We start from the raw sequence: 13,359 nt of genomic DNA, 5'->3' as shown, positions 1-13,359 counted from the left end.
CCCTTGTAATAGCCCGGAGGGTGTGCATTGTAGGGCAAGTTGCTTATCAGAGAAACACAGCATTTGAGCAATCTCATCTAAGCCCTGGTAGCACGGGTAAGACTGTTACCTTCCGCACATCCCAGCCCTAAAACAAGGCAGTCTTTGTTGAAAAATCTCTCCTTCAGATTTACCCAGGTAGGCCTGATCCTATCTTGAAACCCTTGGCTTCACGCCAGCCTTCGGGATTCTACCTTGGTCCCATGATTGAGCTTTCCTGAGGTTATCTGCAAGTCTCTGCAGTGGCCCTCAAAGGAACCTGTCCCTGGCAATGTGCATTGTAGGCCCAGATAGGACATGGCAGGGAGGCCTCAGTCCAGATCTTGATCTTACCGGTGTGAAGGGAGTGAGACAATGCCCAGGGTCCTTGCATGAGTTGAAGAATTTTATCTGCCAGATTCTCCATTGTCCTGATGTTCCGGTTTTTACCGGCTATGCTGCGATGTTCGTCGGCCTCCAAGAGTGACAGCGAGCAAGGAGTTGAGGGTACGGCACACAGTTTGCATTTGTGTCCCAGGGAGACGCAGTTGCCCAGCCGTTCCAGATCTCCAGTCCTCAAAGCCGCGGCGCAGCGTCTGTTTCTGTGTCCCACACTCTTCCAGCTTTGCCCTGGCAGATTCCAGTTCCCTATAAAAGTCAGACGCTAGGGAGTCCTAACTGTCTTAACTGGGTCAAAATGGTTCCTTGTCTCTAGCTTCAGACTGCAACATTTTAGTGTCTATTTTTTTTTCATGGAAGTATAATTGTCATACAATATCCTATTTCAGGTGTATGTGATAGTGATTCAGTATTTTTCTACATTACAAAACGAGCCCCATGATAAACGCAGTTGCCATCTGTCATCATATGAAGTTATTACAGTATTATTGACTATTTTCTCTATGCTATCCATTACATCCCATGACTGACTTTATAACTAGAAGTTTTTACCTCTTAATCCCCTTCACCAATTTGGCCCACCCCCTGAATCCTCTTTACTATGATAAGGGACAGTTTGTTTCCTGTATCTGTGAGTCTGTTTCTGTTCTGTTTGTTTTGGTTTTTAGATGCCACATATAAGTGAAATCGTGTGTTACTTGTCTTTCTGGCTTATTGCACTTAAGCATAATACCCTCTGGGTTCATCCATGTTGCAAATAGATTTCATTCTTTTTTTTTATGACTGAGTAATATTTCACTATATATATATATATATATATATATATATATATATATATATATATATATATATATATATATATCGTATCTTCTTTTTTCATCTTTCAATGGACACTTGGGCTGCTTCCATATATTGGCTATTGTGAATAATGCTGCAGTGACCATAGGCGTGCATATATCCTTTTGAATTAGTGTTTTGTTTTGTTTGGAAATACCCAGAAGTGGAATTGCTGGCTTGAATGATCTAATTTTAATTTTTTTGAGGAATTTTCACCAATTTCCATTCCCACCAACAGAGTTGTGGGGATTCCCTTTTTTCCAAATCCTTGCCAACACTTGTTATTTCTTGTCTCTTTGATAATATTTAACCTGACAGGTATGAGGTGATAGTTCTTTGCAGTTTTAATTTGCGTTTCTCTGACGATTTAGCGGAGCGTCTTTTCGTATACTTCTTGGCCATCTGTGTGTCGTCTGTGGAAAAAATGTCTATTCGGCCCATTTTTTAATCGGGTTGTTTGTTTACTATTATGTTGCATAAGTTCCTGACGTAGTTTGTAGATTAACCCCTTATGGGACATATGATTGGCAAATATCTTCTCCCACGTAGGTTGCCTTTCCATTTTGCTCGTGGCTTCCTTCGCTGTGGTAGAGTTTTCACATTGTAGTTGCAGGGAGTTGTGTGACATAGCCATCCTACTGTTGCAGTTCCGTTAGGAATATCGTGTTTATTTTTAAAAGTACAACTTCTTTAACTGAAGCATCGTGGTTCTAAAATACCCACGTGAGCTCATTCCCTCCGGGTGAGAATGTGAACTGCTGAAATACTCCGAAGACCTCTGGTCCCTGAAATGCGGTCGCACCAGATTCTGGGGAGATTGAAGGACACCACCACGTAGGAACTGGAGAAGGGTTCTAGGGGAAGAATGTGACTTGTTGTTTTGTTTTTGAAATACCAGCTCTTCAAGTTTGATTCTCCTTGAAAAGGCTTTCTATTAACACTCGAGATGTACATCTGTAGCCCAAAAGGAGAATGATAAGAAATTACAAGAAAGGGGGATTGGATTGGAGAGGATAAAATGAAGCCTGGGTGCAACCAGAGGTTACATTTGAGCTTTAAAGGTCAGAAAACAAACCTGGGAATAGGACTGAGCATAGGACCTTGGGAAAGGAGGGGAAGTGGGGAGGGAAAGGATGTATTTATTGTCAAATCACCAAATCTTGTTCATTTAATCCCTATCTCTGCTAACGCCCCTGCCTCCCGCCCTGGGGCTTTGCCTTCTTCCTTTCTCTTGTTAACTTCCACAGGCTAACTGAACCAGCCTCACCCCCTTTCAGCCTCCTGTTGGTGAGCTAAGCCACACGGTGGATTTTCTCTTATTAGAATCTTTCTATGCCTTTCCATTGCCCGTAGGATAAAATACAAACTTAACAGACACTAGCAAAAGACCTTGATGTTCTGGGCCTGGCTTATTCTGCCAGCCTCAGGGCTCGCCATCCTGGGCACAACCTCGCCAGTGACGCAGAACTGCATGCAGCTTCCCCACCCGCCTCCCTTATGGTGCACCGGCTGCTGCTTTTGCCTGAATGTCCTCTCCTTAGGCCACTCACTCTGAACCCTTGACTCAGCTCGGGTATCTCCGGGGAGGCTTCCATACATGTCCTCAGTCTGGAGGACACACCACTTCTGCGAATGTCCAGAGCTTTACTGTAGCACTTGTCACGTCATCTTGCAACCACCTCTTAACTGCTTTGCCCGATAAACCAAACTGCCGAAGTGCAGGGAGTCGGCCTTCTCCAGCTTTGACCTCCCAGGGACTGGCCCTGTAGGCCCTGAATACATCACACGCCTGATGGATGAGTAGATGACAGGCATTATGGCTGCCTTCAAGCTTCAGACTGCTAAGGGTATTCGTAAGTCTAATGATTAGAAAAACAGTGCCAGACCACTTCCCAACACAAATCAGCGTTGTGTGCTCTGTTTCCATTGTCTTACATGGAGATTCCAAGGAAGGAAGAGATCAGAAATGGCATGGAATAACCAGTACGCTCCCTTTGCAAAACATATTTATACAGCTGGGCCCTGAATGATGAGTGAGGTCTGAAGAAGCCTAATAGGAGAAACAGATGTTTCTCCTTCCAGGCTCGGTGTAGGTGTGGGCTTTGTACAGTTAGCTCTCGTCCTCTTTGGAGCTCGGCGCCTCTCCTGAGCCCAGCATGTAATGGTTATGCTGCCTCACTGGTAATGAACGTGATTTCATGTATTGTTAGGTCTTCCTCTTTCAATAATTGTAGAGTGAGCGTCTATTATGTGCTGAGTGCTGGGCATATGGCAATAACTAAGACAAACATAGTCCTTACTTACCTTGTTGAACAAACCCATAAGTAATTGTTTACATTACTGCGTTTGTTATTAGTGCTGTGAAGGAACAGTTCACGGGGCTATTTAATTATTTAATGAAGGTCTAACTTGAAGGTCAGGAAGGGCAGCGCTGAGGAAGTGATATTTGCACTTAACCCTGCAGATTTGATAGGAAACAGGCAAGGCGGAGAACGGGTTTCTGAGTGGCCCAGTGGTGGTGGTAGCAGCGTATGTGTAGAAAGACTCCAGGAGGGAAAGAATGGGGTGTGTTCAGGAAGCAGAAATATTAGCGTGGCTGGATTGTATCAAGGGAGCAAGAGAAACGGGCAAGATCGTGAAGGGCCTTCCAAGGGGTATTTAAGATTTTAGGCTTAATCCTGAGATCAGTGGGAAGTCATTGAAAGGGTTAAGCATGGGAAAAAAGCAATCTCTTGTGTTTATTTTATTTCGGTTGCTTCCAGATAGTTTGAAGGGTAAACACACTGGTTTATATAGACTTAAATTCCCTCTGAGCACCTGCCACTAAATTAGATACTCAGTAAATATTTAGCAATTTGGTTTCCAAATGGAGGGAGACAAGTACAAGGGTGAGAGTGAGCAGGGACTTCAGGAGACGAGTAAGGACTCTTGACAGGCCATGGGGAGCAGTGGGAAGTGAGGTTCGCAAGGTGGTCACCCCCTCCAGGGAGAGGCTCTGTATGAGCTGGCCGCGGTGGCTGAAGCAGCAGCTTATTTTCTCAGTTGTGGAGGCTAGAAGTCCAAGATCAATGTGCCAGAAAGGTTAGTTCTTTTTCTTTTTTTTTTTTTTAATAATAATGATTTTTTATTATATTATGTTAGTCACCATACAGTACATCCCCGGTTTCCGATGTAAGGCTCGATGATTCATTAGCTGTGTATAACACCCAGTGCACCATGCAATATGTGCCCTCCTTACTACCCATCACCGGCCTATCCCATCAGAAAGGTTAGTTCTGATAAGAGTCCTCTTCTTGGTCTGCGGACAGCTGCCTTCTTGCCGTGTCTTCACACGGGCACACGCGTGCACGTACATACCCACGCACTCCCAGAAGACGTGCCCATCCCCTGGGGTTAGTATCCTACCCTTATGATCTAACTTATGCTTGATTACCTCCTGGTCGGTTCTGTATTCTGTCAGATACAGTGACATTAGGAGTCAGACCTGCAACATATGACTTTGGGGGGGACGCAATTCAGTGTGTGACAGATGCTGCTCTGTGAGACAACCGAAGCGGGGTTCTCAGCCAGGGTGTCAGTCAGGAGGACTAGGGAGCCTTCTCACACTTGAGTTATTTAAGGGACCAGTCTCGGGAGTGTGTTTGTTCAACACGAGGCCAGAGACTCAGAACCGACATTTTTTGAAAATCTCCCTGGGCTGATTCTGATTGTATCAGGGAACACTTACTCCATCTCTGCATTTTATTCCTGGCCTGTAAACCGAGGGACTGCTCTCATCTCCTCCACATTTGGGGAATACCCCATTCCCTCCTTCCACTTTCTCTGGGACTTTTTTCTTCCCCCCATTGGAGAAATTCAAGAGAACCCCACATTTTCTGACTTTCACTCCCTCCTACTCCACACTGTTGGCCCTGCTGTGACGGGCAGCACTGCTGAGCAAGCCGCCAGCTTCCGTGTAGTTGCTGGATGGGTGCCAAGCCCGTCTCCCTGGCCCACAAGTGGATCGCAAGGCCCAGATTTGAAGGGGAGGAAAGTGGGAGGCACAGTTTTGACCTCAGACGTTCGAAGAGGATTGCATTCGGTTCTAAGTGACAGAAAACACAACTAACCAGTGGCTCAAAAAATTCGCGGTTTAGTTTTCCTCAGATGCCTGGCTGGCCCAAGGTAGCACGGTGGCTCTGTGATGCCAGCAGAGACGGGCTCCTCCCCTCCCCACTCACCTGCCCTGCATCATCTCCGGCATCACTTCACGTGCCAGGCAAGAAGGGCAAGGGCAACATGGTGGCACCCGTTGACCCTACTCCCTGTGAATAGGTTTGCAGGAAGCCTTCCCCAGCAACCGCCTTGTTCAGCTCCTTGACCAGAGCTATGCCACGTGGGCATCCTCAGCTGGAGAGGCTGGGAAATAGAATGATTTTGCATTTATGTGTGTAATGATGCTTCATGCATGTGTGTCCATATGGATGCATGTATGCTGCTGCCCTCAAACACAACCAGGTTCTACTGATAAGAAAGAAGGATGAAACGGACTTCGAGTAAGTAATTAGAAACACCTGCCACAGGGACAAGGTGAATTCTCATGCCTACCTCTCCCGGGCAACTCTGTTCTCCAGGGCAGAGGTGTGGGTGGAGGCAGGGGCGTCACTGGGCACTTGCTTGACCCTGAGATAAATCTTAAAATCTTTTGAGTTTCTACCATGTGCCAGAAACCATTCCAGATGCTGAGAATACAGTAGTAAACAAAACAGACAAAAGACCCGCCCTCAAGGGGGTTCCATTCTAGTGGGGGATACAGTCAACAAAGGAAATCTGTAGCATGTTAGAGGAAGGTAATAAGGAGTGTCCAGGTGGTGGTGGTTGAGGGGGCGGGCGGCAATTTTCCAGTGAGTACTCAGGGAAGACCACAGTGAGCAAGCTGGCCTTAGGGTAACAACATGAAGGAAGTGAGGGATAGAGTCGTACAAGCACCCCGAAAGCAGCATCACATCAGAGCAATTGGGCACAGCATGTGCAAAGGCCCTGGGTTCTTCGTTGTATTTCTGATGTTTGTTTGTTTTATGGATTCTAGTATTTGTATCTTAATTTCTTCATATGGACATTGGTACGTGCAGTTTTGCTGCCTAAAAAAGGGCAACTCTGTTCGGGTACCAGGTGCTTCCCCCCACCTTTGGAAAAAAAAAACAAGATGCCTGAATGTACATCTTGAGAAATTTAGTGCCTTTTCCCACATCTCTCCACCTCCTGAGTCCTGTTTGATTTCTTTACACTTTGGGAGACTATATACTGTTGTAATTAAGAAAATGGACTTTGGAGTCTTGATAGCTCTGAGTATGAGCCCTCATGTTTCCTCTCTCTGATATTGCATAAATAACTTATTCCGGGAGCCTGTTAGCTCATCTGTGAAGTCCAGATGTGAATGCCTCCTTCATTCTGTTGTGAGAATTAGACGATGTGTGTGGAGCGCCCACCGCAGCGCCAGGCACCTCTCGGTGTCTCCACCCTCGCCCCCTTCCTTGTGATCTTCAGCCCTCAGGCGCACATGGCATATCTGGGGTAGGTCAAGCCTGTCCTGATGAGAAAGAACTTACTCAACCAGCATGTGAGAGCCTGGTGTCACATTTCTCTTCCTCCATGAAGTCACACTTAGCAGCCTGTCCTGAGCCCCACCCCAAAGTCTTTTGAGAGGTAGAAGTGAGACTCCTAATTACCTGGATGTCAGACAGCAGTGCTGCTCACACTGTGAAATCTGGTCATCATCAGGGACTGTGCCCTTGTAGACTCCATCCTTGTCCTCTCCCTGTGCCTCTCTGGGGCTGGCTCCTTGTCACGGAGCCTCGTCTCTGGTACCATCTCCTTTATGGTCATCAATCACATCCTGCCTTTCTTCTTGTGTTCTCCTCCCAGAATTTCACAACACATCTCGACAATCGCCTGGAACCTGCTCCCACATGTCCCCGGTTTCCCCACCAGAAGTCCCACATAGAGATTAGCAGAGCCGCCTAACTCCCTTTTCAGCTCTGACTTCCAGGTTTTCCAAACAGGCCCCCTTTCCCACGTCTACCTGTGACCACTCAAGTCCTTACGTTGCCTTCACACCATCCACCACGCCACCAAGCCCTCAGGCTCAGTAACGCACGGCCTATTTAACTTCTTGTCCCTGGACCTACAAAATTATGTATGTGTACAACTATCCTTTCCTCCTTTCTCCACCATCAGAGGAAAAGTTGGTTATTTTTCTAACCAAGAGTCATCCAGCCATTTCTGTTTTTGAATTTTGTGCTTTCCTGCCTTTCTTGGGACTTGACTCATTGCTTCCTCTTTAAGTATCTTTACCATCTCTCTTGCTGTGGCATTTTTAAAAATTGTGAAACAGGCTCAAATCTTTGTTATCTTAAGAGAAAAAAAAATCCCATAACTCTCTCTAGCTTTCATACATATCTTACCAAAGCATCTAGGAAGGTAGTCAATGATTATATACTTAATTTTTTAAATGGGTTTATGTCAAAGGTTTATTAAACTAATTAATGAAGGATTCGGTAGAAGGGTAAAGCTAGTTCAAAGAAAATTGAAAAGGCTAGGTATACAAAATCATTAAAAGCATGCTAGAAGGAGATTGCTAAATTATGTAAAAATAAACTGTAACATATGGGTGATGATATTTTCATTAGTGTCTCTCCAGGAACAAATGTCATCTTCATTCACACTGAACAAAAATAACGTACATGTGTATCTGTCAGTGTTTCATGAGTTAGCATGTATCCTTACTCAGTTGAAAAATATCCCAAATAGTAAATAAAGGTGCACAATCCTAGAGAATGAGAATAACTCTGGACAGGCCTACTGGTCACTGTTCACACAACACGGAAATGACAGGCAGAAATCTCTTTGCCCACTTCCAGGTTTTGGACACTTTTTCTATAACAGCCATTCCTTGTGATCATAAATAATCCCTGAGGATTATTCTGGATCACTAAAGCTGGTCTCATTTTATTTTGTTCTGATTCATTAACTCATTAACATTGGTGCAGCAAGAAGTTTAATATACACATACATTTCCTTGAAGTATGGTCAACAAATCTAGTGCTGTGTGGTATTAAAGTACTGTGGCCAGAAAAAAATTACCCTCTGTTGGAGTCCACGGAATCCAGTGTTATATTTTCAATTGGCTCTATTATTCCAGAGAAATTTTATTGCTCTTATTTGCACTCATGTTCTGTGGCTTGAAAACCAAACCCAAGGAATTTATTTCTACCAGTTTTGCCTGGAGTGAGTACCTGCAGTCTGCTTTTACAAGGTTGATGCTTCTGGACTCAGAGAGTCCTGGAAATCATGACTCAGGCCCCTGCCATATTCAGCAGTTGTCCAAGGGGTGGCCACTTGGAAGTCTGTACCTATGAATCCATTATCAACAGGTAAGAGTAACTTGCCCTTTTCATTGAGGTTCTGAGGATGTGCATCTTTGTTGAACACTTACTTTTAGCCTGTAGCTTATAGCAAAGTCTTCAGGTAAGCATGACAGGAAAGCCAGAAGTTGATGGCAACATTGAGTGATGGTGGCTTTTTTTTTTTTTTTTTACAGGAGTCAACAATATTAGAACGGAGGAGAGCAAAGTCATCTGTACGGGTGATGTTATGAATAAATATTTTATAAGATTTGGATCAGTGAGGATAGGAACTATTATAGACAGTGAGGACATTGACTCTTCGGGACATTCCTGAAGTGTATAATTCAGAAGCAAAAATTAGCTTAGGGAGGGCTGAGCTGCTCCTTTCACTTGACAGATCTTCATTTTAGCTAGGTAGTTGTCACCTCGATTTTTTCCCCTTGACTCAATCCTTTGCCCTTTTATCCATTGTATGTGTTCTCTGAGAAATTCCTCTCTCTTGATTTGAGATCAAGTGTCCTATAGCAGCAAATCGTATTTTTGTAAATCTGGCCCGTTCTCATCATCTGCCCTGGACATCTCCACCCGTAGGGCTCAGAATCATTGAAAAGGGAACTCAATCTGTTTACACTGCAGCTTATTGGGACTTCCATCCTGACCCTGATGGAGTGACTTATCTGCCATCAGCAATGTAAAGCAGGTCAATATATATGAAGTTCGTTTCAAGGAATGTCAGACTATTCTTTGAGAGAAGGGGAGAACACCAAGCGAACCACACAGCCAGCCAGCTCTCTTCCTGGGGCACTTTTTGGACTATAGTCTGGTGTGATGACTCATAGGGACTTCTTGTGGGTCCTTAGGTGAGAGCTGGGTGGTACATACACAGGGTGAGGCTTTTTAAGGCTTAGGAAAGGATGGCTACTGATGGGCCAGCAGTTGTGCAGTGCTGTGAGACATTGAATTTTGGCCAATCCAGAATGGAATGTGTTCATTAGCTGAGATCTCATAAAGCACATCTGGGAGCAGGAAGCATGCCCCAGATCAGGGGTTGGGAAACTACGGCCAAATCTGGCTTGTGGCCTGTTTCTGTGTAGCGCATGAGCTAAGAATGGTTTGTTTTGTTTTTTACATTTTCTAAAAGGTTGTTAAAAAGCAGCAGTAGCAGCAGCAGGAAGAGGTAGAGGGTGAGGAGAAGGAGGAAGAAAAGAAAGAGAGGAAAAGGGAGACAGACACCGTATATTCTCACAAGGCTAAAATATTTATTGCCTGGTCTTTTACAGACATTTTCCACCCCCCTATAATAAAGGCTTCATCCTGTGATGAAGAATAAATTTGAAATAGAACCACCCTAACAAGAAAAACAAAAAAATCCAGAGTAAGGAAATTTGCCAATAATTAGCTGCTTTGCAGAACAAAACTAGCCTTTTTCAAAGAAAACAACATAATCCAGACTCCTTATATCACTCACAATGTTTAGCATACAATGAAACATTGCCAGACACATGAGAAATTTCCTTGACCTAGGTCAAGGAAACAATGACCGGTCAATAGAAGTAGACGTTGATAGAATCCAGATGTTGTTAAAACCGCCGTTGTATGTATGTTCAGAAACTAAAAGGAAAAGATGTACACAATAAGTCAACAGATGGGAAATTTCAGTGGAGAAATGGGCACTATAAAAAGGAACCGAGTGGAAATTCTAAAACTAAGTTATGATATTGGAAATGAAAAGTTTACTGGATGAGTTTAACAGTAAAGTGGAGACTTCAAAATACTAGGATAGTAAGCTTCAAGAGAGAGCAAAAGAATTGTCCTATCCAAGGAAGAAAGATAAAAAAGATGGAAACAAGGAACAGACGCCTCAGTGGCCTGTGGGAGATTGTTAGACTGTCTATGAAGAGTCCAAGAAAGAGAAGGAATAAGGTAGAAAAATATTTGAGGAAATAATATCTGACAATTTCCCAAGTTTGGTAGAAAAATAATTACTCATCTAAGAGCTCCATAATCCTAAATGAGTACAAAGAAAACCACACTTAGACACATCATAGTAATCCTTCCGAAAACCAAGATAATCTTAAAGACAGCCAGGGAAAAAAGACCAATATTTACAGAGGAACAGTCATGCATCTGACAAATAATTCTCACAAGAAACAATGAAGACCAGAAGACAATGGAGCAACAGCTTTAACATTTTGGAAGAAGGGGGGAAAAGCCTGCCAACCAAGAGTTCTCTATCTCGCATGAATATCCTTCCAAAATTACAATGAAAGAAAGATTGTCAGATAAATAAAAACGGAAAATTTATGGCAAGCAGACCTGCACTACAAGAAATGCTAAAGGAGTTTCTTTTTAGCCTAAAGAGTGATGATATCAGTGGAAACTCAGATATACATCAGGCAATGAAACGCACTGGAAATGGTGAATAAATGGATAAATATAAAATGCTTTTTTTAAATATAAAATACCTTAAAGGAAAGGTAACATTATGTTTTGGCATTAAAATCTATGACACTAGTAACACAGAGGACAAGAATGGAACTACACTCCTGAAAGCATCTTACCCGCCACACGAAGTGGCTGGTTGTTAGCTCTCTGTGGTACGCGAGAAGTAAGGACGAATACCGCAATCCCTAGAGCAGCCATTCCGAGGAACAAGACAGAGCTCAAACCTCAATGGAAGTAACAAATAATATACATGGGATCTGATTGATTTAAGATAAAATAAGCAAAGAGCAATGGAGGAACAATGAAAACAAACAAGAGAGATGGGAAAAACAGAAAACAAATACTAAGAGAGTAGAATTACACACAATCATGTTAATTCCTTAATGTGAATTGACTGAAATCTTCATTTAAGAGGCAGAGAATGTCTGGATAAAAATGTAAGACTCAATAATATGCTATTTATAAACGAGGCAATTTAAGTGCATGTAAATGTATGTATACATGTGTTTTGAATGACAGGAGGGAAACTGAGGTACGGTGAAATAGTAAAGCGTAAGAAAGCTGCTGCACCTCTCTCAATTCACACAGAGGGGACGTCAAGACACGGGTTGTTATTACATATAAATAGGGACATGTCATGATGATGACTTAATTCACCAAGAAGGCTCGGAAGCCCTAATGATGTGTGGATGCCCATGATAACGGAGCTTTAAAATACATGCAACAGAGGGCACCTGGCTGACTCAGTCACAAGAGCATGCGACTCCTGATCTCAGGGCCATGAGTTCAAGTCCCATGTTGGGTGTAGACATTACCAATATATATATATATATATATATATATATATATATATATATATACACACACACACATAATAAATAAAGTAAAATGTATACACACATATGTACACCCACAATACATGAAACAAAAACACAATTAAGAACTAGACAAATCCACAATTACAATTGATTTTAATACCTTGTTTTCATAAGTTGGTGGAGTAAGAAGACAAAAACAGATCAGTAAAGAAAGGAAAATTGGAAAGGGACGCACTCCCTTCGCCTGCACTGATCACTTCCGCTGCCGTCTCCTGTACACATAGTTGAGATGTCTGTCCCTTACTTCTCTATCAAAAGTACGTGAGATCAGCTACATACATTTTGCAACATATGTCATGGTTCTCTTTGTTCTGGGATAGTGTAGGTCTGCGATGATTTCATCAAGAGGGGAAGCACAGAACATTCAGGTACACGTCAGCTGAAGAGTGCAAATCAGGACAGCGTCCCAACCCGCCTGGTATCGTGCTCGCTACCTGCAAACATGTGTTTGCTCCACAGAGACACACAGAGCTGGGGTTTTCTTGTTTGTTTGTTTTACTCTCTTCTGCGATGTGACATTGTGGCCACATGGCTTATTGTTAGCTTCTTTATTGCAATTATTTAAAAACAATATCGGAACAAAAGCTCCTGCTTTCTTTGGCAGTTTCTGCCTTTGGCACCTTTTACCCTAAGTGCTCTTCCTTTCTTTCCCATTGTGTCTTCCATTCCCTGGCTCACAATTCCTGGGGGAGATTTCTCAGCTGTAACCCAGGCTAGGAGAAAAGACGGGCCTAACACACTCATGGGTCAACATTACGGACACTTTTAGCTGCATGAGGGGCCGGGAAAGTAGCTCATTGCATTTGTACATGGAAGACTGTGCATATTTCATTAAGTTCTATATCACAGAAGACTACGAATTACAGAGCTGGAAAGCTGAAGCGAATGTTATGCTAGAATCTTGTATTCCTACTTGACGGGAATTTCTGGGTAGAGCGCAAAATTTCACTGTATACATCTCCAAGCTGTTAACACCCCTGAAACCTCTCTCTTCCTTTCTCATTTGGTCAGTAGTCACACTCAACAGTATTTTCTCTTCCATTCCAAGCGCCACACACCGGCTGCCCTTTGAGCCAGAGTTGGCCCTCAGACATGTTTTATTCAGACGGCAAGATAATTTTCTAAAAGTTGCCCAAACAAAGTATCTGGAGATCTCACAAACAAATGCCAATTTTCAGCTTTCCTCAAACAACCAAGAACCAAAAAGGAAGGCCAGGCGTGAACGAGCCCAGGCCTTCTCACTCATTCCGGCAGCCCTCAGAGCCCACGACTCATCTTTCTGGTCAGCAGTCCCACACCCCTCTTCAACCTCACCATTCCCCTAGGGTTTGGAGAAGTAAAAACAAGTTTGGAGAGCTCTGATTTAAGGCATAGAAGTAAAGGGGTTCAGAGCAAGT

The sequence above is a fragment of the Ursus americanus genome, chromosome 8 (assembly GCF_024610735.1).
Source record: "Ursus americanus isolate L20-20 chromosome 8, mUrsAme1.1.p, whole genome shotgun sequence".
NCBI classification, from domain to species: domain Eukaryota; kingdom Metazoa; phylum Chordata; class Mammalia; order Carnivora; family Ursidae; genus Ursus; species Ursus americanus.
The sequence above is the reverse complement of the archived record's forward strand: the minus strand, read 5'-3'. Positions refer to the sequence as shown.